Consider the following 27,264-nt stretch of genomic DNA (forward strand, 5'->3'; position numbering starts at 1 on the left):
TTACCCAGTGCCCTGTTTACCCAGCCCGTCAACAAGTTCGTTGCCTATGTTTCCGACGTGTCCTTGGGTCCACACTAACACCACTGGGCTGTTCCAGAGCATGGATGGATTCCTGGATGGTCGCTGCTACCAAAGGATGAATACATTGCAGCCAACGGGCAAGGAATGCTGTTCAGTATGTCCTCCATGGGCATACACGAAGCTGACGTGACCATCAGTCATCGAGCCGTCGGTGTAAACAACTTCATGGCCACGGTACAAGTCAAGAATGAGATGAAGCGACAACGGAGAGACGTGGGGTGAAATGAGTCCTTGGGCCATGTGAAAGTCCAGGCGAAGCCGCTGCCTAGGTGTACACTATAGAGGTGTACGCAAATGGACCTCGAGTATTGGTAGTAAAGGCAAGGGCTCTATTTAAGATAGAAGTGATCGGACGCAAACTGCAATTGTAAGCCCTGACCTGGGCCTCCGATGCGGGAGCGGGAGATGAACCGCCATGGGTGGGAAACGGAGACGGCAATTAGGATGCACAGGAGAACTGCGAACATGCGCAACGTAACTGTCGAGCACTTGCGCACATCTGACCTGCAATGGACGGACTCCAGCCTCCGCCAGGACGCTGGTCACCGGACCCGTCCTAAAAGCTCCCGTAGAACGCCACAGTGGTGCACTGGGTCGAGTAAACACAACGCCAAACCATGAACGAGACTCCTACAGTCAAGGCGGGATTGAACAATGGCGCTGTAGAGCTGCAGCAGCGTAGAGCGATCTGCACCCCAGTTGGTGTTGCTCAGGCAGCGGAGGGCATTGAGGTGCTGCCAGTACTTCCGCTTAAGGTGACGAAGGTGAGGAATCCAAGCCAATCAGGCGTCGAGAAACAGTCTTAAAATGGATATGTCTCCACTACAGTGAGGGGGTCTTTAGTAAGGTAAACCTCTGATTCCGGATGAACGGTACGACGCCGACAGAAATGCGTGACACACGACTCTGTGGCCCGAGACTGGAAGCCATGAGCTAGAGCCTATAACTATTCCTTGTAGATGGCTCCCCGTAGGCGCCGCTTAGCAACACCAGTACTGGTGGAGCAGTACGAAATGCAGAAGTCATCCGCAGAGCCAGGAGGGTGAGACTATCGGAGGCACTAACTTGAACACAGAATGCAAGAAACGACAGGAAATGCTGGTTAAAATTCGGGAGCGTGCCATGGAGACCACAGTTGTATAATGTGGCATGGATATGATGTCGCCAGGTGGTGTCATACGCTTTTCGTAAATCAAAAATGACGGTAACAAGGTGTTAGCGTCTGGAAAAGGCTGTTCGGATGGCAGACTCGAGGGATACAATATTATCAGTGGTTGAGCGATCTAGACGGAAACTGCCTGGCACTGAGCCAGTAGGCCACGTGACTTCAGGACCCAACCCAACCGACGACACACCATACGTACCAGCAAGTTACAAAGAAAGTAGGCAGGTTGACTGGCCGATAGCTATCCACATCAAGCGAGTTTTTGCCTGGATTGAGCACTGGTATGTAGATGCTCTCCCGCCAGTGCGATGGAAAGACGCCATCGCACCAGATTCGGCTGAAGATGACGAGGAGATGTCGCTTGTAGTCAGACGACAGATGTTTAATCATCTGACTGTGGATCCGATCTGGCTCAGGAGCTGTGTTGGGGCAATGTGCAAGGTCACTGAGGAGCTCCCACTCTGTGAAAGGGGCATTATGGGATTCACTGTGGAGTGTAGTGAGCGAGAGGACTTCCCTTTCCATCCGCCGTTTGAGAGTGCGAAAGGCTCTGGAGTAATTCTCCGACGCAGAGGCCAAGCATAGTGCTAAGTAAAGTGCTCGGCAATCGCGTTTGCATCGGTAGAGAAGACTTAGAACACTGGCTGGGGTCTGGTACCCAAAATATCGTTTGATCTTTGGCCAGACTTGGGAAGGTGACGTATGGCACCCAACGATCAAGACGTATCCGTCCCAACAGTCCTGTTTCATTCTTTCGACAAGCTGGCCAACGCAGGCACGGAGCCATTTAAAGGCTATGAGGTGCTCCAGGGAAGTGTGCCGCCTATTCCGCTGTAGAGCTCGCCGATGCTTCTTTATTGGCTCAGCGACTTTCGGCGACCCAAAAAGGATTGTCTTTCGCCGAGGGCACCAAAAAGAACGAGGGATCGCGCTTTCCACCGCAGAAACGATCGTTGTGGTTACCTTCTCAACCACCACATCGAGATTCGTCGGTGACAGCAGAGGTGGAAGCGTTCCAGTCTGCCTTGTTTAAAACCCATCTCGGCACGCGTCAGTGTGCCTGACGCCAGGGCAGTGGCAGGAAGATTGGGAATGGTCACTACCACACAGGTCATGATATGCTCTCCAGTGGACAGATGGGAGAAGACCAGGACTGTAAACCGAGAGATCAATGGCTGAATATGTGGTATGTGCCACACCAAAATGTGTGGGGCACCTGTATTTCAGAGGCAGAGGTCGCGTTTTGACAGTAAATTTTCGACATCTCTGCCACTGCCAGTAAGCACGATACCACCCCACAAGGGGTTATAAGTGTGAAAATCTCCCAAAAGCTGGAAAGGTTTAGGGAGTTGATCAATCAGTGCAGCCAATGAGTTCAGGGGTACTGCACCATCTGGAGAAAGATGTACGTTGCATACCGTTATTTCCTGTGTCGTCCTTATCTTGACAGCCACAGCTTCAAGAGGGTTTGAAGGGGCACAGGTTCACTGCACACTGAGTTCAGGTCATAGACACAAACTCCACCTGACATTCTATTATAGTCAGCATGGTTCTTGTAATATCCCCTATAGCTGTGGAGGGCAGGGGTCCACATTGCCAAGAACCAGGTTTCCTGGAGGGCAATGAAGAAAGCAGGTGTAAAGTTTAAGAGTTGCCGTAGCTCAGCCAGGTGGTGGCAAAAACCACCGCAATTTAACTGGAGGATGAAGTTATCGTGAGGCTGGGAAGGCATGAAGCGTGCAAAGAGGCAGGTTATGCCACAGGGTAACATGCTGATACCGATTGTTTATGTGTGGCCATTTCTATGGTGGATGAGGCATCAGTGAGATCCAGGTCCACAGGGGACGCTAAGATCTCCACTGCATCTTCAGATGCAGAACTGATAGGGATTGGTGGTGTTGAAGCCACCGGAGGCTCCTTTTCCTTAGCGGAATTTTTTTTGTTTGCTTGCCCTCTCGCTTTTCATTAGGGGCTTGCTGACAGGACTTCCCTGAAGTAGCTTCAGGAACTGAGAAAGACCGTGAAGCTCTACGTCCAGCAGCTTTTGCCTCCTTGAGCCACTAGAGCGTGTCCACTGTGGCATTAGCGGCGACTTCGGGAGTCAGGGTCCTAAGGGACCCCTTCCATACGACATGAACAGAGGAGGCCGTTGCTTCTCTGGTGTGGGGGTGGGGACCGATTTCCCTTGCGTTTGGAGGCCTCGCTCCCGAAGTAGGTCCTTTGGGAGCAATGGAGGAAGATTTGCCCCTGTTTCAGTGTGCCGTGCTCCGGTGCCCCTCATCATCGCCTGGGTACTCACCACCACTCATACCGCCGACACACACTCACAGCATGGCGCCGCCCCACTGCCGTCGCACCAACTTCACAAGTTTGTTATTCAAGAGCCTTCCTTCATGCCCTTCAGGCCACTTTGTAACTTTTGCACATATTGATATCACTATGTTATAGGACCCATCATAAGGCTCATAATTTTTTAAATGGAATAATCAATTAGAACAAGCTCATTCATTTTCATCCAGAGAGCCTTCTTCGGAAGGGGAATGGATGTGCAGGGAGGAGACACCCCAAGAGGGATCACTGCCGACAAAATTTTATTAAGTAAATTTTTCATGCATAATGTTCGGCCGTAGCTGGCTTGGGCATACTGTGGTGGAAGGTGCTGGCCGGAAGACCATGGTCAGCACATTCCTGCCACGTGATCCTCGGTCAGACTCAAGTCCCACGGGTTGGTTGCGCTGACGGGGGTACGCTACCAGCAAGGCGCGTTGGCGGAATCAATCCTCCAATCAGAGACTAATCGTGTGACCACGTGGGGACGCGGCCGGGAGCGGCGAGGGTGGCTTGGAAACAGCTCCGCGCTCTCTTAGCTTCTGACCTCGGCCCCGAGTAGTCGCTCCTCTAGCCTCTGCCTCTCTGATGAGCAGACGGCAACCCCTCTTGGGGTTGCTCAGCCCTACGTAGGCACCACTGTACCAACATTACGCGTACACCGTACAATTTGTAAAATGTTGTCCAATTATGTTGCACAAACGCACGCTGATTGGGACTGATATGTACCGTATATTTCTTCTGCATACAACCCCCGAATACATGAATCCACGGGGTATACCCCTTACGAAGCTGTGTTTGGACGGCCGATGAATTGGCCGTTCGAAATAGACAAACTACATCAAGGTGTAGAAATAAAGGAAGTAAAAGGTTTAGCCCGCCGGCTAAAAGCGATCTGGTGTAGGGTAAAGAGGAATAATATCAAAGCTACTAATAAACAGTTGCACAGGCAGAACTAAAATGCTGTTTTACCGACTTATCAAACAGGTGATTTAGTGTTACTACGAAACCCGGCCATCAAAAAGGGACGAACTAAAAAGTTCTCTCCCCGCTTTGAAGGCCCGTATTGGATTGTATGGTTGACCTCACCAGTCAATGCAGAACTGCAATTAACCGATCGTACGGTGATAGTGCACTTTGACCGCCTGCAACCTTACCACGGTAGGGCTGTGTCACCACAACAGGTCGCAGCCCCCGATCCGCCTGTGTCACCTCCACCTCAAGTGGAACAAAGACGAGAGAAAAAACGGAGGAGATTACCTCCACAGGGTTGTAGATACCCTTTGCGGAATCGACACCCTTATGGGTTGAGGTCGCGTGATTAATCACGCCTAATTAGAGTTTTATGTAATGTTCTATTGCAGCTTAGTTTAAGTCATTTTCTCCCAGGACTTGGAAGCAAGACGTGCCTGGCCATCACGGAGTTCCCAGCCATTCTCAATTGTCAATTTCCAGTCATGTCATGTATTTTTGCTCATTTTCATATGTATGATTATGTTTTATGTTTTGCAAGCAATGCCACGCATTAAACGTCACGCAACTGACTTGCTTCAAATGCAACCATTACACTTGGTGTTGGCAGAACCGCGGCTGCTAACTCCGAATAATATTCTTCAATGTCCTCAATTGCCACCTATTTGGCAAACCAGTACATGTGGAGTATTTTTACTCCGAGCTTTTCTTAATACTTGTTACGTTGACGTCTAGTGTATTGTACTATATGTCGCAGTTCTGTATTTGCTGCAGCTAATCGTAAGTAATCGGAACATATAAAGCCAGGACTTGAAATGCATACGCCTCGTACGCTTTGTTTACGGGACCAGCTGTTGGCGGGGCAACACATCAGCTGTCGCCCATTTGTTCGTCAGGATAGAAGTCAAGAGCGGAGGGCGTTGTAAAATGACAATTGAGTGGAATGGACCCAGGTTAATTGCAGTTCTACATTGACTGGTGAGGTCAACCGTACAGTCCGATATGGGCCTTCAAAGCAGGGAGAGAACTTTTTAGTTCGTCCCTTTTTGATGGCCGGGTTTCGTAGTAACACTAAATCACCTGTTTGATAAGTCGGTAAAACAGCATTTTTGTTCTGCCTGTGCAACTGTTTATTAGTAGCTTTGATATTATTCCTCTTTACCTTATACCAGATCGCTTTTAGCCGGCGGGCTAAACCTTTTACTGCCTTTATTTCTACACCTTGAGGTAGTTTGTCTGTTTCGAACGGCGAATTCATCGGACGTCCAAACACAGTTTCGTAAGGGGTACACCCCGTGGATTCATGTATTCGGGTGTTGTATGCAGAAGAAATATACGGTACATATCTGTCCCAATCAGCGTGCGTTTTTGCAACATAATAGGACAACATTTTACAAATTGTACGGTGTACGCGTTCAACGCGACCGTTGGCTTTAGGATGGAAGGGAGTTGTACGCCATTTTTTGATTCTTAGCAATTTACAAACTTGTACAAATAAAGCAGACATGAAATTGGTTCCCTGATCCGTTAAAATGGCATCAGGACTTCCAAAAGGTACTATCACACGATTTACAAACTCTCTCGCCACAGTTTCAGCTGTCATGTCGGGGAGGGGAACCCAAATAAGATAACGTGAAAAGTGATCAATAACAGACAAAATGTATTTGTTACCTTGTTGCGACTGTGGAAAAGGACCTTGGAAATCTAAAGCAAGAATTTCGAAGGGTGAAGATGCCTGCGGAAGTGTTTGCAGCGGCACTCGCGGATGCCTATTTTGTGCTCGTTGTGCACACGGCAGGCAAGATCTTACATACCTGTCCACGTCACGTTGTCGGTATTGCCACCAATAACGTGTCGCAATTCGAGCGTTCGTAGCGCGTTTTCCCCTGTGACATGCTTGGATTGTATCATGGTATTGCCGTATTATACGTTGCTGCAAGCATTCCGGTATTACCAAACGATTTCCATGGGGAGTTCTTCGATACAAAAGGTCGTCTATTACTTCAAATTCTGGCAAGGTGGCGTATTTTTGACATTGAACGTCCACCTGCTGTGCTTCTTTTAACTCTTCAATTGATACCTCATCTGATTGAATGACACGCACCTTTCTACTTAATGCATCAGCATTTTGATGCAACCGACCAGGCTTGTGCCGAAGTTCAAAATCATATTCTGACAGTTTCATGGCCCAGCGCATAAGTTTGCTGCTAGGGTCTTTCAGATTCAATAACCACTGCAGAGCAGAGTGATCGGTAAGAACTGTAAACTTGCGACCATAAAGGTATCATCTAAAATAATTATTTCCAAGAAGAAGGGCAAGCAATACCTTTTCTGTAGTACTGTAATTAGTTTCTGCATTATTCAGTTGACGAGAGGCATAACCAACAGGTTTTTCCTCACCATCTTGCACTTGGCTCAGGACACATCCTACAGCAAAATCAGATGCGTCACAAGATAAAATAAAATGTTCAGCGAAGTCTGGGTAAACAAGTAGAGATGAACTAGATAAAATAGTTTTCACTGTTTGAAAGGCGGTCGAACATTCATCCGTCCAAACAAAAGGAGTATCCTTTTTCAACAATTTAGTAAGTGGTTTGGTAATAGTAGCATAATCTTTAACAAAACGGCGGTAATAATTTGCAAGGCCAAGGAAGGATTGTAATTCCTTTAAATTTGTTGGAATAGGAAAAGTGTCTATTGTTTCAGTTAATCGTGGATCTGGTTTGACTCCGCTGGAACTGATGACATGACCTAAATACTGCACTTGTGATTGAGCAAAAGAACATTTTTCTAATTTTAAGCTTAAATTAGCATTTTGCAAGCGCAACAATACACTGCGTAGATGTTCAGCATGTTCAGCAATGGATTTTGAAAATTATATCATCAAGATACACAAGGCACTTAGTAGGTTTCAACCCACGTAATAGCAGATCTGCAAAACGCTGAAAGATTGCTGGTGCGTTGCGAAGCCCGAAAGGCATTGTTAAGAATTCATATAAGCCACCAGGAACTACAAAAGCTGTCTTAGGTCGATCTTGAGGAGCAATTGGAATTTGATGATACCCACTGCGCATGTCTAATGTTGTGAAGTACCGGCAATTGCCCAGACGATCGAGTGTTTCATCGATCCGGGGTAATGGATAATGATCTGGAGTAGTAACTTTGTTTACTGCTCGCATGTCTACACAGAGGCGATAGGATTTTTCTCCGCCTATAGATTTCTTTGGAACGACTACAATTGGGCTAGACCACGCACTAGAAGAGGGTTGTATTATTCCTGCTTCTAGTTGCTGTTGTATAGTTTCCTCTACCACTGACTGAAGGGAATTCGGTACCCTTTTTGAGCTATTGGCCTAGCATTTCCGGTTGGAATCTCATGTTGGATTAGATCTGTTGCTGGCAAATATTTCCTGTCTTCAAACAACCATGAATACTCATTCAATACTTCATTTATTAGCTTTTGTTCATGCAATGGGAGGTGACTAAGCTTAGCTTTAAACTTATCTGTCAGATGTGACGTGATTGTCAAAAGGTGTTGAGAGGCGGCAGCAGTCTTTTTGTTTTTCAGAGAAGGGGTTCACTTTGACAACTCATCTTCTGTGATAACCTGTAAGCTGGCTAATACTGTACCACGCGGTATTAAAGCTTGCTTGTGACTAAAATTCTTTAGACACACGTGTACGCAATTTTCTTTCTGTACTTGCTGCGCTTTGCACAGGCTACGTTTTACGTGGACCTGCATCTGGTCAAGAGTTTCATTCTGGCAGAGTGGATCTACCAAGAAATGAACCTCTTCGGATTCACGTATCCCGACAGGCACCCAAAGGATCTTTCCTGTGCCTTCTGGTATCTCCACGGGATTATCGGCTTTTAGCATCGTTACGGGATCCTTTTTTTCCCAGTTCCGCTCGCCCGCAACGTGCAGTCACGTCCAAAACGGTGCACGTTGTCGCCGAATTGGACGGTATTTAACCTATAGTCAATAACCCCCTGGAAATGACGCAGAAAGTCAATTCCCAGGATGATGTCGTAATCCGTGCGCCTGTTCCGTATAACCTCCATCGTAAAAGCATATTCTGTGGAGTCCAACATGAACTCAACGCAACAGCTGCCATCAGGTTTCACTATACCGGGACCAATACCACTGATATGGTACCGCGGCGGTTGCAATGTTTTATCTCTTCGATAAAAATGCCAAGCTGATCTGTGCGCCTGTCTCAATTAGCACGCGTATTGGTTTGCGGCCTCTAACACCATCGACAACCATGCTTGCCACCTGCGTGATTCCCTTTTCAACTAGGGGGGTCACTATTTTTAACGGGGGCCGGGAGGGGTGGCACTTCCTGCCCCGCGGCCGTTTCCCGAATTCTGTGGTTGGTTTGCATTTCGCCTGGAATTTGCAGGCGGTTGTGGCCTACTATTTGGACAATGCACGCTTTGGTGACCCATGATCCTGCACTGATGACAATATGGCACGCGACATTGCTCTGCCACATGTCCTTGTCTATTACAGCGACCACACTTAGTATCGTTTGAAAAGACACGTCGGGGCTCACTTTGCCGCGCGGAGACGGCCACAAATCGGCTCGCCTCCTCTCTCAAGAGTGCTAATCGCACGTCTTCGTGTAAGGTGCGGGGGGAAGCTACCTTGATTTCGCCCCCTATTTGAGGGTTTATGCCACGAATAAACACGTCTATTGCACGACATTCTGATTCTTCCAATAGAACTTCGTTACGAGCAGAACTGGCACTTAGTGCGTACGTGTGGCATGCGACGCTTCTAATCCTGTACGCGAATGCTTCTAAATCTTCAACCGCTTTTTGCTTAAGGGTGGAAGGCAAGTCGCGATAGTAACTAGTATCACGTTTGTCTGTATACCTTTCAATCAACCCTGTTGCAAGGGACTGGAAGGTGGGGGCATTTTTCAAGCTCTCGACCGACTGCACGTAGTTCCGCGCTTCGCCGGTGAGTTTCATTTTCATCACGTTTAAGAGAAATTCATCTGGCCAACCGCAAAGCTTTCCGATGTCCTGTATATTCTGGACAAGCATTTGAATATCCTCGTGCGGCTTTCCAGCGAACGCCGGAATAAACGCTACTGCTGGGAAGCTCTGCACCAAAGTAGAGGTGGCTACTGCCACAGGTGATTCTGCACTGGTGAGTGGTAGAATCACCTGCTTCGGCTGTTCTTCCACAAGCACTGGCTTAGCAACATTAGATTGCGGAGAAGCCATTTTAAGATCATCTATCTGTTGCTTAAGCTCCGCGTTAGTTAGAATTAATTGATTTAACTGGGACTGCAGCGCCAAGAGGGGATCTTCACCCGCTCCGGCTGCTCCTGCCTCCGATTGCTGTCTGGTGATCGGCATGTTACAATAGTGTGGGCATCTACACCACCGTAGCGTCGCTAGCGACTTACATTATTTGGTGGCGTGCAGACGACGGACGGCGGCGGTGTCGACGAGCGGCGGCAGGCGCGTTGATCAAGCGCGGGCGCAGCAGGCGGTGGGCGACAGCACGGACAGCTGCGACGGCGGGGCGGCACGAGGGCCGCACCCCGGACCCTGGCGCAGGCGGTGACCCGTGGCAGCTACGGACAGCGGCGGCGGCGGCGGCGGCGGCGGCGGCGTCGGCGAGCGTGACTGCATCGCGGACCCTCCTCGGCTCGCGTCCGGCGGCGAACTGCGTCACGCTTGTGGCGCGCTAGTGCGCGGCCACGCACATTCTGCAACGCAGGCGACCGGCTGGCACGCGCATGGCGCGCTGCAGCCTCGCCACGTTCGGTCTAGTTTCCTTTACTTACTCAGCCTCGGCCCCTTTGTAGTACTCATACTCAACTGATGAGTTGATTTTACAACCGTAAGGTGGGTCGCAACCCACTTCTGACACCATTTGTTCGTCAGGATAGAAGTCAGGAGCGGAGGGCGTTGTAAAATGACAATTAATTGAGTGGAATGGACCCAGTTTATTCTTGTAATGATGGTACAGTGGTGCCTACGTAGGGCCGAGCAACCCCAAGAGGGGTTGCCGTCTGCTCATCAGAGAGGCAGAGGCTAGAGGAGCGACTACTCGGGGCCGAGGTCAGAAGCTAAGAGAGCGCGGAGCTGTTTCCAAGCCGCCCTCACCGCTCCCGGCCTCGTCCCCACGTGATCACACGATTAGTCTCTGATTGGAGGATTGATTCGGCCAACGCGCCTTGCTAGTAGCGTACCGCCGTCAGCGCAACCAACTCGTGGGACTTGAGTCTGACCGAGGAGCACGTGGCAGGAATGTGCCGACCATGGTCTTCCGGCCAGCACCTTCCACCACAGTATGCTCAAGCTGGCTACGGCCGAACATTATGCATGAAAAATTTACTTAATAAAATTTTGTCGGCAATGATCCCTCTTGGGAGGGGGGGGGTCTCCTCCCTGCACACCCCTACCCACAAGGTGGTATTCTTGTGGCCCTGAGATCCATCTGTTCGTGACACAGAGTGAGGAATCACTGGCACTTGGGACAGTTATGGGGACGCAGCTGCAGCATATGTCGACGTCAACCGAATGGGGTGTAATCTTTCACATTTACGTTTAGTCTCTGTGTAAGTCAACCGGTCAAGGGTTTGTACTCCATGATTTTCCGCTCCTTTAGCAGTACTGGGCAGTCTAGCAAGCAAGGGAAGGGGGGAAGGTGCTCTGCACAGTTGATACAAGTGGGAGGAGGCGCGCATGGAGTATCTGGGTGCAGTGTGCGTCTGCAGTCTCGACATGGGGCTCTGGAATTACAGTGGGAAGACATGTGCTCGAACTTCCCGCATTTAAAGCACCGCCTAGGGGGTGGTACGTATGCAGTCTCGACATGGGGCTCTGGAATTACATCGGGAAGATATGTGCCCGAACTTCCAGCACTTAAAGCACCGCATAGGGGATGGGACGTTTGGTTTAACGTCACAGCGGAATATTGATATTTTCAGAAAATGAATCACACTCAGAGGCCAAGATGAAGGCACCGGTAGCAACCCAGTTGTCTTTGAGTCTCCTGTAAACGCGCCGGATGAAATGAACGCCCCGCCGTTCTAAATTGGTGCGGAGTTTGTCGTCAGACTGCAGGAGGAGATCGCGTTGGAAAATGATCGCCTGGACCATGTTGAGGCTTTTATAGGGAGTGACGGAAACAGGAATATCACTCAACTTGTCACAGGCGAATAACGCTCGAGATTTGGCTGGGAATATTGTCTGGATAGATACTGCGCCGTTTCGCATCTTGGACAGCTCTGTCACTTCTCCAAACTTATCCTCAAGATGTTCAACAAAACATTCAGACTTCTTAGGGAGAAAGAAGTCCCCATCATTTATGTTACATACTAAAAACCGAGGTGATTCTGGCTCTCTGCGTTCTGCAGCCCTATGTTCCTCCAATTTTGCAGCGAGGGAGAGAAAAGATTTAGGGTCATACCTGTCAGTATTGTATTCGATCTTGCCCTTCTTAGAGACTGCTGGTGCCGTACTGTCATCAGCAAGAGATGACATCGTCCGCTTCGTTGCGCGTTATCCGTCCTGATGCCACTAACTCCGATCACAGACTCTCCCCACGGGCGCCACCCAGCCATAGCAAAGGCCATCTAACATGATGGCCGTTTCCGGGAGTCGTGATACCCCAGGAAGAGCAGCCTCTATTCCTTGGCATACGTGGTGAGTTTACAGCTCAGGCATCAGCAGTGCGACACTTGTCTTGTCAGAGGGCTACCACCAAATGGATACATGATGGCCTCAGCACAACGGACTGGCTACCATGTTGGGATATTGGGCGCAGCGAAATCCAATACTGTCATGGGGGCAAAAGAGGACAGGGCCCAACGGAAGAAGATGATATACCCTGGAAAGTGTCCTCGCACAAACAGTTGAATCGCAGGTGGACAAGAGATTCAGGAGATCGAATCTAAGGGCATCACTTACGGCGTCGTTCCCCAAATGGCCCGCATTACCGTAGAATTTTGAAAGTGGCACGTCAAACTATAGAGTAGGACCTGAATTCATACAGCCGAAAAGTGTGAGACTCCTTTCAGTTGCCTCTTATGACAGGCAGGAATACTTAGGGCCTGTTGTACCCCCTGAACTCGCAGGGGGAGGCTGGAGTAGCTTACAGAAAGGGTCTATAGTGATTATAGGTAATTCATTAACCGAAAATATCAAATCGAAGTGGTGCAAGATGCTGCGCTTCAGCTGAAAAAACTTGTCTTCTTCAATATGAGATGTCGGGTGGACCTCCCTCCTGCCAGAACGCTACGCACTTAGTCGACTACGTATTTCAAAGTCATTTTTGTGCTACGGACAAAAAAAGGACGTTGGTACTAGTGCGAATAGTGGCGGCTTTGCTAAATAAATAAATATCAGGGAAGGGATTACCTAAACACATTCCATGTTAAAGAAGATCCACTGCATCCCGTAATTTATTGGTTATGATTCTTACGTAAGTAAAGATTACAAGTAAAAACACTTATATTCAAATAGAGTAACTATACACATGGAAAGCATTTAATTTGCATTAAACAGATTTTAAAATAATGGCGAATGAGTAGCAGGTTGAGAGGGATTGAGACAATTTTTTTCTACATTGGTCACACTAATTCAGTTTCATCTGTAGCACAGAAATACTTGCATAGACCGTGCTGTGAGTACAGGACAGGCATCGATGGATGCAAGAGAATTTGGTATCACGCAACGGGTTCAAATGGTTCAAATGGCTCTGTGCACTATGGGACTTAACTTCTAAGGTCATTAGTCCCCTAGAACTTAGAACTACTTAAACTTAACTAACCTAAGGACATCACACTCATCCATGCCCGAGGCAGGATTCGAACCTGCGACCGCAGCGGTCACGTGGTTCCAGACTGTAGCGCCTAGAACCGCTCGGTCATCCCGGCCGGCTCACGCAACGGGTATTGTAATGAGTAACCGCTTCGGTCAACGAACGTAGTATAGAGAATGAAAATCGCGCTGACAATCAATCACCTCTCAGTTCTTGTCAGTAATTTCTGTAGCCACTATATGGATTTTGAAAATGTTTGCATCACAAACGAGCTGATCTCTACAGGATTTTGTCAACGAGAATGTGGCTTGTTGCACGTGCTCCAGCTGAACTAAGAAATCAAAGGAAAGTTCATGAAATGTGTAAGGTACCACACGAAGTTAGTTAATGAAAACAGAATTCTCTTTAATAGCAAGGGAGTGATGACATACCATACAAGGAGACATGGAAAACTGTCAAAAACTCGCCAGAACTTTGAAAAACCCCCATCTCGACACATGCGCCTCCACAGCAGAGAAGAATCTAGTGCCCGAAAAAAATTAAGACGGACGTTGAATAAATAACGAAACCACATTTTTTTTCGTGTGCCATTTTCAGTTGAGAAAAGAACGGAGTTTGCTGTGGAACCTCGTCGAATATTCCGCTTCAGCAAAACTGGAAATTTGTGGTAAGGTCTTATGGGACCAAACCGCTCAGGTCATCGGTCCCTAAGCCTACACACCATTTAATCTAACTTTAACTAACGTACTCTAAGGACGACACACACATCCATGCCCGAGGGGGGACTCGAACCTCCGACGGGGAGCCGCGAGGACAATGAGAAGACGCCTGAGACTGCGCGGCTACCCCGTGCGGCCTCCGCTTCAGCCCCTAGACGGAGCGAGATGGTGCAGTGGTTAGCTCACTGGACTAGCATTCAGGGGGAATGACGGTTCAAACCCGCGTCCGGCCTTTCTGACTTATTTTTTCCGTGATTTCCCTAAATCGCTTCAGACAAATCCTGGGATGGTTCCTTTGAAAGGGCACGGCCGACTTCCATCCCCATTCCTCTCTTATCCGATGGGACCACTAACCTCATTGTTCGGTTGCATCCAAAAATCAAGGCAGCCCTATAAGTAGTCTTGAACTTGGCGTCCTTAGTTCCTAGTATAGAGCTGTCATTAAGTTTTTTTTTTCTTTTTTTTTTTTTTTTCAACGGCAACCCGTGGAGTAGCGCCACACCACTTCTCCTCCAATGAAAGAAATTCAAAGCCACGCTCTCAGCCGGTAAGGCCATGGTAACGTCCTTCTGGGCCTCTGAAGGGGTTATTCTATTTGATGTCCTCCATCATGGCGCGACGATCATCTGAGAAGAGCGTTGTGCTACTCTCAGAAATGTGACGAGGGATCTTCAGCGTCTTCATGGTTTTCTCCATAACAATGCATGGCAGCAGACAAGAATGGGTACCCGAGAGAATATCAAAAAACTTCATTGGGCTGTTTTTCCTTATCCCCCCCCCCCTTCCCCCGTCCACAACACCCCATGCCCCGCCCAATGAAAGATTCACTCCACAGGAAGCTATACGAGGATGAGTAGGAGGTTACTGATGCAGCAAGATGTTGGCTCCGACGTCGACCAGTAGAGTGGTACCATGCGGGCCTACAGGACGTGCCAGTAAGTTAGCGAAATGCTATCGTATCGAACGGTATGTTGAAAATTAGTGTTTTATAGCCAAAAGAGTGGGGAATAATACGGTATACTGAAATTCTGCATATAACGAACCTGCTTCCAGAAAAGAAAAGGTGCTGCATTACTTGTTGAACGTCCGCCGCGTAACGCTCAGATCACTGTAAGATGAGATATAAACATCAATTCGTTGCAAACCCCGAGTGTGAAGCATTGCGTCAGCCCTATAACAGAAAGACTCTAGAAGCCCACCGAATCACGTGGAACGCCTACACTAAGACACATTTACAAACGGATGTAAAAATCATAATACAATCGCCAAAAATTAACAGTGCCGTACTACTAAAGTGAAATACTACCGTAAAGAATTGAAAAGTCAGCTGATGCCTGAATGAAACTACATCATCTTAACTCCTGTTCAAACCAAGCGTCGGAGAGAAGCAGCACTTACTCTAGTTATCTGTGGTCTACGCCAAGCCAACTTCCAAAGTGACGACAGATTTCTTACTCTCTGTCTTCCGTGCGCCTCAACGAAATAAAAAGCGCATCCAATAGGTCACTCAATGGCCAAATGAGACAGGTGGCCTGTTAGCACCCTATCAGTTTCAGAGGAGGTCGCCGTCGTGAAGCCCCGATATACTCCAGAACACAGGCAAAAGATGAACACGAACATCTACTCGTTACATTGCGTGACTTACAACAATTTCTCCAAAATTAAATGTGCAAGAGACGCACCTAATTACTCTAAAGTGGATATTATGTAAAGGAGGTAGCTAACTGTCATTCTAGTTACTTCTGATGTTCTTCCTGTTCCCTAGAACTGGTAGTAGTAACGTCACTTATAGAAATTCGATCAAGGTACCTTTGGATTAGACGGTGCATGCTACCTACTGTTAATATCTTATGTATCTGAACGAAATAGTGGAAAGTGAATTATGCCTCCAGAGGTTACACATTAATTCAATAGAAGCTTACTGATATGGGGGCAAAATCCTCTAAGACAGCTATAGCTTTTCACTCCATATACATCACTGCATCACTGTTTTTATATTTTCAGATCGTCTTTTCAGATATTCTTTTCCCATTATTAAAAAAGAAAAATCTAGAAAACATTTATATATCTATTTATATATCATGTCTATATCGCATTCGTATTATGACTGACCACCATCTAAGCATAGTTTTGAAATAGTACGTTTTAAATTCCTGATTATTCAGTTTCGTATTGAAAGTGTCACACATGCAGACATGAACGAAGCTACACAGACATTGTAGAGTTTGCCAGTACACTGTGAAATAACTCTTATTTTACCACGAGTGTTCGAAGATGGTTGCTTAGTCAGCTGAAATTAATAATCACACTTAATATATATTTATCTTGGTGGTGGTGATAGACAACCCTTGGTGTACGGCTGTTAGTGAGGGAGTTTGGTCGCGGGGCGTGACAGTGAGTGAGTGTGGCTAACAAAAGCCCGCAAAATAAGGACCAATAAATACTCCAACGATAAACGATATCCTGTATGACTCACGAACATTACCGTACATTTGACATTGTGTTTGTTGTTTCTTCGTCCGACGTAATACTATGCTTGCGTAGTTTCGTCAGTCAGACATTAATAACGATGTGTAGTTACCTTTTTGTCAATCATACTTTACCGATGACCACCAGAGACACCAAGAAAGAATCCCAGATAGACTAAAAGATAGAGATACTCTTAACTAACAAATGAATAACGATCGAATCACCTAATCAACATATTCAAGACTTCTCTACAATGAATGGTTGCAGGTAGCTATAAGATTATCATTGTTGTTGATAAACAACGAGCAGGTGGACATGAACAAAGATTTTGATGGACATCAGGTTAATGCAGTAGCAGTAGTATTTGTAGACAGCGAATACAGCCATCGCGATCTTATTATCAACGCCGCAGCAATGAACAGCGAAGCGTTGCTGTAACATCGTAATTATATTTTTCAGTGGTATTCTTGTGGTCTTCAGTCCGAAGACTGGCTTGTTGCAGCTCTCCATTGTATTCGCTTATGTGAAAACCTCAACATCACCAAATAATTACTGATACTTAAATACTGTAATCATCTTTTTGACTGCCTCGACGATTGTTACTCTCCACACACACACAAACACACACACATACATACACACACACACACACACACACACACACACACACACACACACACAAACATTGACACACACACACACACACACACACACACACACACACACACACACACACACACACACACACACACACACACACTTCCCTGTAATAGGAAATTTCTGATCCCTTGATATCTCAGAATGTATTGTACCGACTGATTCCTTCTAGTCATGTTGTGCCACTAATTTCGTTTTCCGTAATTCTAGTCAGTACCTCCTCATTAGTTACGTAGCTTCTATTCTCTCCTTGCTTAAGCTAATTATGGTCCACGTTTCGCTTCTATGCATGGCTGTTTTCAAGAGAGAAACAATCAGAAAAATCCTCTAAAGACAAATCTACATTCGATGTTTACGATTTTCTCTTCTTCAGAAACACCTTTCTTGCCATTGCCGGTCTACATCATACATCCTCTCTATTTCCGCCATCACCAGTATTTTGCCATACATGTATCAAAACTCATCTACTACTTTACTTCCTAATCTAATTATAATGGCATCACCTGATTTAATTTGACTACATTCCATTTTCCACGTCTTGTTTTGCTGATATTTGTATTCTCGTTTCAAGAAACTGTCCATTCTGTTTATCAGGTCTTCCATGTCCTTTGCTGCTTTGACAGAATTACAATCTCATTGGCAAATCTCCAAAGTCTTATATCTTCTCCATGAATTTTTATTCCTACTCAAGATTTTCCTTTGGTTTCCTTTACTTCTTCCTCAGTGTAGAGATTCGATAACATCGGGGATAGACCACAACCCTGCCTCATTCCCATCTTCCACTGCTCCCCTTTGATGGCCCTCAACTCATAACTGCAGTCTGGTTTCTTATCAACTTGTAAGTAGCCTTTCGCTCCCTGTGTTTTACACCTGCTATCTCCAAAATTTCAAACAGAGTATACCGGTCAACATTGTGAAAACTCTGTGTCTACAAATGTTACAAACGTAGGTTTGCTTTCCTAAAACTATTCTATGAAATAAGCCGTAGCGTCAGTACTGCTTCGCGTGTTCCTTCGTCTCTCCATAATCTGAACTGGTCCATTGCGAGGCCGGCATCTGTCAGTTTTTCCATTCTTCAGTAAGGGCTCCGTGTAAGTATTTTGCAACCATGACTCATTAAAGTGATTATTTGGTAATTTTCAACCGTGTCTCCATTTTCTGTCATTGGAATTGACATTACTACATTCCTCTGAAGTCATAGGGTATTTCACCTATCTCATACATCTTGCACACCAGACGGAATAATTTTGTCATGGCTGGCTCTCCCAAGGCTATCAATAATTCTGACAACATGTCATCATCTCACTGTCTTGTTTCAACTTGGATCTTTCAGTGCTCTGTCAAATTTTTCTTTCAATATTACACTTGTCATCTCATTCTCACTTACATCCTCCTCCCTTTCTACAGTATTGCTTTCGTGTTCATCTCCCTTTGTATTCTAATTCCGCCTTTCAGCCTTCCCTTCTTTGGTTAGGACTGGTTTCCCATCTCAGTTCTTCATATTCATACAGGTGTTTCTCATTTCCCCAAAGGCCTCTTTAATCTTCCTGTAACCAGAATTTGTCTTCCTCTAGACAAATAAGTTCCCAGATCGTTGCATTTGTCCTCTAGCCATTCCTGCTTAGCCATTTTACACTTCCTGTCAACTTAGTTCTTTAGACTTTTATATTTCCTTTCAGCTGCTTCATTTCCTGCATTTTTAAACTTTCTCCTTTTATCAATCAAATTCAGTATCTATTGTGTGATCAAAGGATTTCTACTAGGGAGGTCTTTCTACTTAGCTGATCCTCTGCTGCCTTCATTACATCACCTCTCAAAGCCACCCATCCGTCTCCTATCCTGTTCCTTTCTCCCTGTTGTAGTCATTCATTGCCTAATGCTCGCTTTGAAACTTTTAGAAACCTCTCGTTCTTTCGACTTATTCAGGTCCCATCATATTAGTTTCCTACCTTTCTGCAGTTTCTTAAACTTTAATCTACAGTTCATATACAATAAACAGTGGTCACAGTCCACCTCTGCCCCCTGGAAATGTTTTACGATATAAATCTGTATCTAAACTCTCTGTCTTACCATTACACAATTGATCTGAAAACCGGTGGCTCTAAGTATCCTCCACGTATACAGCCTTCCTTTATGATTCTTAAACCAAGTCTTTGCGAAGATTACACTACGTTCTTACTAAAATTTACCAGGCAGACTCCTCTTCCATTTCTTTCCCCCAGTCGCTATTCACTTACTATTTCTCCTTCCACTAACCATACAGTAGAGCTGCACATCCTCGAAAAAAATTACAGCTGGAGTTACCCCTTGCTTTCCACCACTTGTACTACCAAGCCGTTTTGGTTGATTTTACAAGGCCAGATCAGTCAATCATCCAGACTGTTGTACCTGCGCCTACTGAAATGGTGCTACCCTTCCGGAGGAACCACTCGTTTATCTGGCCTCTCAACATACTATCAAATTCCAGGCCCCCATTAAAATTATATGTTCGTCCCCTTAACTATCTGAACAATTCCTTTTAGCTCCTCATGCATTTCTTCAATCTGTTCATCATCTGCGGAGTTACTTGGCATATATACTTTTAATGCTGTCGTGGGCTTTAACTTTGTGAATCTTGGCTCCAATATTGTGTTCACTTGCTGTTCGTAGTAGCTTACAGGAAGTCCTTGTTTCTTATTCATTATTGAAGCTAGACCAGCAATTACCGATATTTGATTTTGTACTTAGAATCCTGTGTTCATCTGACCACCAACGGCGTTGCCTCTGTGGCAACACCGATTCCTGTCATATTCTTTACATTCCATTTTGCACTACCATTTATTATTGCTGCCATGGCAGCAATTCATTTATTCTTCCTCCACCAAACAGGGTCTAATAACCCCTTAGGCCCAAATGGAAATATTGAAAAAATCCCATTTCACCCATACTTTACTTTCAAGGACTCTATTACATTTGTATTAATAACATCATTATTAATTATACTGTGCTTGAATAATCCTTACCTCCTAGTTCACCGAAGTTAAGCGCTGTCGGGCTTGGTAAGCACTTGAAAGGGTGAGTACCCGGTTGCTGAGCGTTGTTGAGAAGCGAGAGCCCCCCCCCCCCCACACACACACAGAGAGAGAGAGAGAGAGAGAGAGAGAGAGAGAGGTGAGTTACCTTCACCTGGTGAGAAGTCATGTTCTTCTTGCCACCGAACTTCACTAATTACCAGTATATCTGATTTCATCTTACGCATTTTCTTTTTAAACTTTCTAACATACCTGTGCGACTAAGGGACTAACATTCTACTCTCCGACCCGCAGAACGCCAATTACGTTTCTCCTGATGACGACACCGTCTTGAGCGTTCCCCGCCTTGAGTTCCAAATGGGGAACTATCTTATGCAAAAAGATGTCATCATTTAGCCATAGAGTAAAGCTGCACACCCTCGGGAAAAATTACAGTTGTAGTTCCTCCTTGCTTTCAGTCATTCATAGCATCATCATAGCTAGGCCGCTTCGGTTGATGTTACAAGGCCAGATCAGTGAATCATCCAGACTGTTGCTCGTGGAACTACTGAAAAGGCTGCCGCCCGTCTTCAGGAACCACACATGTATCTCGCCTCCAAACAGATACCTCTCCGCTGTGATTGAACGTAAAGTATGGATATATATATGCCGCTGAGGCATGCAAGCCACCCTACCGACGGCAAGGCCCATGGTTCATGGGCTAATAATTTGACAGTGTGAACATGATTACCACTTCAACATACAACAAGCCAAGCGAACTACAGGCGTCAAAAGGAAGATAAGAGTGTCATCGGTGGAATTCTATGCCTATCGGCATATTGTTGGAGAAGTTGAATACAAACCCAATCTAAACTGTCAAACTATACCAACAATTTATCGTATATATGTATGTCAAAACTGAGACAGATTTTAATTTATTCGCTATAATCAATGGAAGTTGCGCTCGAGTGAATACATTCATTTACGCGACGCCTAGATGGGTCCTGGAAATGTGGAGAAAATGGGAAAGTTTATCATCTTTCAGTCCACTTTCACCTGTAGTTCCCGTCATCTGTACAAATAAGGGCAGAATGCGATGAACTACCTCAGAAAACACGGTCGATCTGATTTATTTACCGCATTTAGGAAAAAAATTTTCATGACGGGAAATAAAAGATGAATTGTAATACGGGCTGGCGGTCAAAGAACAACACTTTTTTATTGGTCGAGTATTTCGTCAAAAACGGATAAAATCTTTTGAACCAGTCGTCAAGTATAAAACATTTTGCGCAGTTACCTACTAGACGTATTCCAATGAATGACAGACACGAGAACTCCCACCTTCCCACGCCTTAATTTGGCTTCAAGACAAACTAAACCCTTGTCAGACAGACACCATCATCCATGAAACTTCCTGGCAGATTAAAACTGTGTGCCAGGCCGAGACTCGAACTCGGGACCTTTGCCTTTCGAGGGCAAGTGCTCTACCAGCTGAGCTACCCAAGCACGACTCACGCCCCGTCCTCACAGCTTTACATCTGCCAGTACCTCGTCTCCTACCTTCCAAATCTTATAGAAGCTGTCCTGCGAACCTTGCAGAACTAGCACCCCTGGAAGAAAGGATATAGTGGAGACATGGCTTAGCCACAGCTTGGGGGATGTTTCCAGAATGAGATTTTCACTCTGCAGCGGAGTGTGCGCTGATGTGAAACTTCCTGGCAGATTAAAACAGTGTGCCAGGCCGAGTCTCGGCCAGGAGGTTTCATATCAGCGCACACTCCGCTGCAGAGTGAAAATCTGATTCTGGAATCATCATCAATGCTGCAATTTCCGAATCCTAAGAAGAACTCCACAAAATAGTTACCATATTTATGAGTCATTGTCCTTTATGCCATTACATACAAGCTCTCCGTGCATGAAACATGGCAACCCACAAAATATTGTACAAAACTTTTCTCATCTGAAACTCCAACCAGTAAGGACAAATTTCCTACATATAGACGACAGTTACAAGGGCAAGGTGGTTTCACAGCAATATTTAAAATTTGAAGACAATTATAACAGTCTAGATTACAAGTCACATTTATAGAAAGGTAACCGATTTCGGTCATCACATGGTCATCTTCAGACCCACAGCCGTTTAGATGGACAATGGCTGTGCGTGTAGTAGGAGCCCCTGAATGACGACAGTCAACTGAGTAGATAGACTAGTTTAGGCTGGTTACACGAACGAATTATTCTGGTGCCGAAAAATGAAACTGTCAGCGATATCAACAAGACAGTGCTGGAGCTAATCCGAGAGCATGTTCCTTGTCACTCGATTCAGTTACTGATAGCAACATTTCACCTGACATTTAACAAGTGATTTTTTTTTTTAATTCGATGAATGTACCTGGAATGCGGTTGCACTGCCTCAAAATGAAGGTTGGGTCGCCAGTCATTTCACTGCATAATCCAAATTCACCAAAACTGTGCAAAGTCATACGACTCTTCATTTCACAACTACACACTAACATCAAGGGAACGAGTGCAGTTAATTGAAAACAAAACGGGAAGACGGTTTTTATACCACGAATACCCTTATCATCTGGGTTGCCCTTCACCTTAACACAGCTGCAATATCCTGTTAAATTACCATACAACATGACCAATAACTAAGCTCAATGGCAAACATTCAAATAATGCGGCGTAAATTTAATGGAATCATGTTTCTCTCACGGACGATTGTATGTAGCGTGGTCACGAGTTGGATCTCCTATACATTTGTTCCGTTGCAGTAGAAACAGGTAACCTACAAATATAGTCTGTAAGCTAGTCTTGTGAAAACGAGATAGTGTAATTATGCATATGTAATGAAAAGTAAATGCCTAATGAAGTAAAGTAATTGCCACTCCTTCCCATATTCATTTAAATACTATTATTCTAGGACAACATTATTACACTAGCATTGGCCTCGTGGTGGTATCTGCTGCTAAATAAGCCTGATAACTTAATGCCAGTAGTATATTTACTCATACGGTAAAGTTCAAAGGTCAGAAAATATACTGTTTTCTAACTGAACTAAGTGTTCCACATCACGCATTATATTGAGATATCAGCCAACCACAATAACCCACTTCCAACCCCTACAATATGGATTAACACTATGAGTGAAACACTTTAATGGCTCTATCACCATAACAGTGCATCGTGAATGAAACAATGAAGATATTTTCACACCTATAGTAAAGTTCGTCATTTATTATTAAGCCATACCTAGGAGTATTTATTGCTCCATAATGCGCGGATTTTTGCCCACCACACTCACCCAAGACAATGCAATGCGACCAAACCATCTTACTAAATAATAACCACATACATAATATCCAAAAAGAGATATACCTTTATATGCATCTCATATCTAAAATGGCACTCATGCCTTGTCCGATGCCGATGCCGATGACCTGCGTAATGCCGTGTTTCTCAGTTTTATAATGGACGCAATCTTAGTTTTAAGATATCTATATTTGATTGTTTTTACTGTGACAATATGAGATGTAACGTTCCTCTTCTTAACGACATTCGTGTTTGCCAGTATTAAATGGAGGCATATTAGGCCCTAATGTCTGTGTGAAACTATAGTTTCACTATTCCTTTTCTTTTATCGCATGATGATACATCTGCTTGGTTAAATTTATATTATGTCAGTTTTCTTGTTGCTTCGACGTTCATCATACCCGCCAAATGAGATACCCCTATTCGTATAATAGTATGTTTATTATAGAATACAGTGCAGGATATCCATATGAGGTTGGGCTAAAACGAAATTGAGTTCATATAAATGAAAGCATGCAAAGATATAGGTAAACTACAATTCAACACAAACCTAGGTATCTCACTGTACGATAAAAAACGGTAAGAATTTTCAAACCTAAGTATCTCAATGTATGATAGAAAACAGAAAGAATGTTTCTTTTTTTTTTTTCTTGGCATATCTGAATTTTCATCCAAGCACACCCTTTTGTGACTCAAGGTTTCCTGAGCATCTCCCACCCTTAAGTTTCCTCACAGCGAATCCGTTCCATCTTTTGTTGATCTGCATAACAAAGTAGTAGGGCAGTGACAGTTCTAAGACAAAGTGGCTAACTTTTCTTATATGTCCAGGTCACCCCGGCGCAGCCACAGCCAATAGCAAGCATTCGTCTCATCGTTCATTCTATAGTAGCAATCAGTACAGAGATGTGAATTGACAGACTATAGTTTCCCGAGTCACAGTAAGTGTTTGAATATGGTGCTTTATTCATAACTAGAAAATAATAATCCTAAGCTGCAGTGTTATACACAGAAAACTCACGACAGGTAAACATATCAAAACGCATAGCAGGAAAGTTTTCATTTGAGGAGATGCCATCTGACATGATATTAATGTTATTTAATGTGCATTCAGTCTTAACGTCAGGGGCAACAAACGTGTCATTCGGTGTAAGATGTTGAATCATGAGTGATTCGGTGGTGGTTTTTGAAAGTATTTAGTATACAGATACCAAGGCTATGTTATCCACAGGTGAGTGGCTGTAACTATGTAAGACATCAATCGCCGTCTTGATCCAAGGAAATGCCGTCACTCCATCCTTCATATTGGGTGATCATACGATCTTAGAAGTCGTCTTTTCACAAACAAATAAACTGCCTAACGAGAGATACAGCATCCATATACAAGGGGATATTTGTAAGACTCTAGTGTACATCCGTTACACAATTCCTCATGTTGTAGACTAACGACTACTTATGTCCTCTAATTTTACAAGAAAATGCAGAGCAATCTACTCGAGCTAGCAAGCCATGGTGGAATGATCACCTAGCTTTACGCTTAATAGTGCGTATAAAAGTAGGTTAATATGTGGGAAGCAACAATGTCAGATGTAGCAATAGAACTAAACTCATATTTAATTTTGTTCATTACTCTCTCATAACGAAGCATATATCAATAAAAAAGCTATAAAATCCCCTGATTGCTAATGCAACAACACAGCCCTTGCCATGCCAAGTGGACAAATGATCCTAGTTACGAGAGCCTCATAGTATCTGCTACTCCTGCACTGAACACAAGAAGAAGTGATCTCTACTTCCTAATGACATATGTGCTGTAATTATGAGATCGTCTGGCTGAAGGAAGGCCAGTGTAGTTCTGTCTCTATACACGTAGTGAGAATCTCCTCTGATCATATTTATATACTCTTGAAACCATTATTTCAGTCTAAATACTGGCTGTTACAAAAGATTTTGCTCTGCTTCGACAGAGAAACCTACGAAACATTCAACGAGACCGATAATATACCACCTCTGCTCATTGAAAATACAAGAAAATTGAATGAGGGCGAATGAAGATGAAACTTTGATGAGACTCTATTTAAAAGGTAGCATACCAACATGTAACTGTGTCTGTATACTGTAGACAAGCACAATTTCAGTAAGATGCAATGCAGTCATATCAGGCGAATAATGCACAGGCCAAACAAATGTCAGTGAGCTGACAAAAAATTTGAAGCAATCAACACACGGGTAATAGAATTTCACTTCACTATCAAGGCTGCCGCCCGCCCCCCCCCCCCCCCCCCCCCATGAACCATGGACCTTGCCGTTGGTGGGGAGGCTTGCGTGCCTCAACAATACAGATAGCCGTACCGTAGGTGCAACCACAACGGAGGGGCATCTGTTGAGAGGTCAGACAAACGTGTGCTTCCTGAAGAGGGGCAGCTGCCTTTTCAGTAGTTGCAGGGGCCACAGTCTGGATGATTGACTGATTTGGCCTTGTAACACTAACCAAAACGGCCTTGCTGTGCTGGTACTGCGAACAGCTGAAAGCCGTAATTTCTCCCGAGGGCATTCGGCTTTACTGTATAGTTAAATGATGATGGCGTCCTCTTGGATAAAATATTCCGGAGGTAAAATAGTCCGCCATTCGAATCTCCGGGCGGGGACTACTCAAGAGGACGTCGTTATCAGGAGAAAGAAAACTGGCGTTCTACGGATCGGAGCGTGGAATGTCAGATCCCTTAATCGGGCAGGTAGGTTAGAAAATTTAAAACGGGAAATGGATAGGTTAAAGTTAGATATAGTGGGAATTAGTGAAGTTCGCTGGCAGGAGGAACAAGACTTCTGGTCAGGAGAATACAGGGTTATAAATACAAAATCAAATAGGGGTAATGCAGGAGTAGGTTTAATAATGAATAAAAAATAGGAGTGTGTGTAAGCTACTACAAACAGCATAGTGAACGTATTATTGTGGCCAAGATAGACACGAAGCCCATGCCTACTACAGTAGTACAAGTTTATATCCCAACTAGCTCTGCAGATGACGAAGAAATCGAAGAAATGTATGATGAAATAAAAGAAATTATTCAGATTGTGAAGGGAGATGAAAATTTAATAGTCATGGGTGACTGGAATTCGAGTGTAGGAAAAGGGAGAGAAGGAAACATAGTAGGTGAATAAGAATTGCGGCTAAGAAATGAAAGAGGAAGCCGCCTGGTAGAATTTTGCACAGAGCACAACTTAATCATAGCTAACACTTGGTTCTAGAATCATAAAAGAAGGTTGTATACATGGAAGAATCCTGGAGATACTAAAAGGTATCAGATTATATAATGGTAAGACATAGATTTAGGAACCAGGTTTTAAATTGTATGACATTTCCAGGGGCAGATGTGGACTGTGACCACAATCTATTGGTTATGAACTGTAGATTAAAACTGAAGAAACTACAAAAAGTTGTGAATTTAAGGAGATGGGAACTGGATGAGCTGACTAAACCAGAGGTTGTACAGAGTTTCAGGGAGAGCATAAGGGAACAATTGACAGGAATAGGGGAAAGAAATACAGTAGAAAAAGTTTGGGCAACTCTGAGGGATGAAGTAGTGAAGGCAGCAAGGGATCAAATAGGTAAAAAGGTGAGAGCTAGTAGAAATCCTTGGATAACAGAAGAAATATTGAATTTAATTGGTGAAAGGAGAAAATATAAAAATGCAGTATATGAAGGAAGCAAAAAGGAATACTAACGTCTCAAAAATGAGAGCGACAGGAAGAGTAAAATGGCAAAGCAGGCATGGCTAGAGG

General features: G+C 44.9%; 1 non-coding gene across 1 annotated transcript; it reads right to left on the reverse strand.

Annotated features, from left to right (window-relative positions):
• Positions 1-21,601: 21,601 nt before the first annotated feature.
• On the reverse strand, positions 21,602-21,676 carry Trnas-cga. The gene has a single exon. It is a non-coding gene; the product is annotated as a tRNA-Ser (tRNA).
• Between the last annotated feature and the right edge of the window lie 5,588 nt (positions 21,677-27,264).

Source organism: Schistocerca americana, chromosome 7 (assembly GCF_021461395.2).
Source record: "Schistocerca americana isolate TAMUIC-IGC-003095 chromosome 7, iqSchAmer2.1, whole genome shotgun sequence".
Classification (NCBI taxonomy): domain Eukaryota; kingdom Metazoa; phylum Arthropoda; class Insecta; order Orthoptera; family Acrididae; genus Schistocerca; species Schistocerca americana.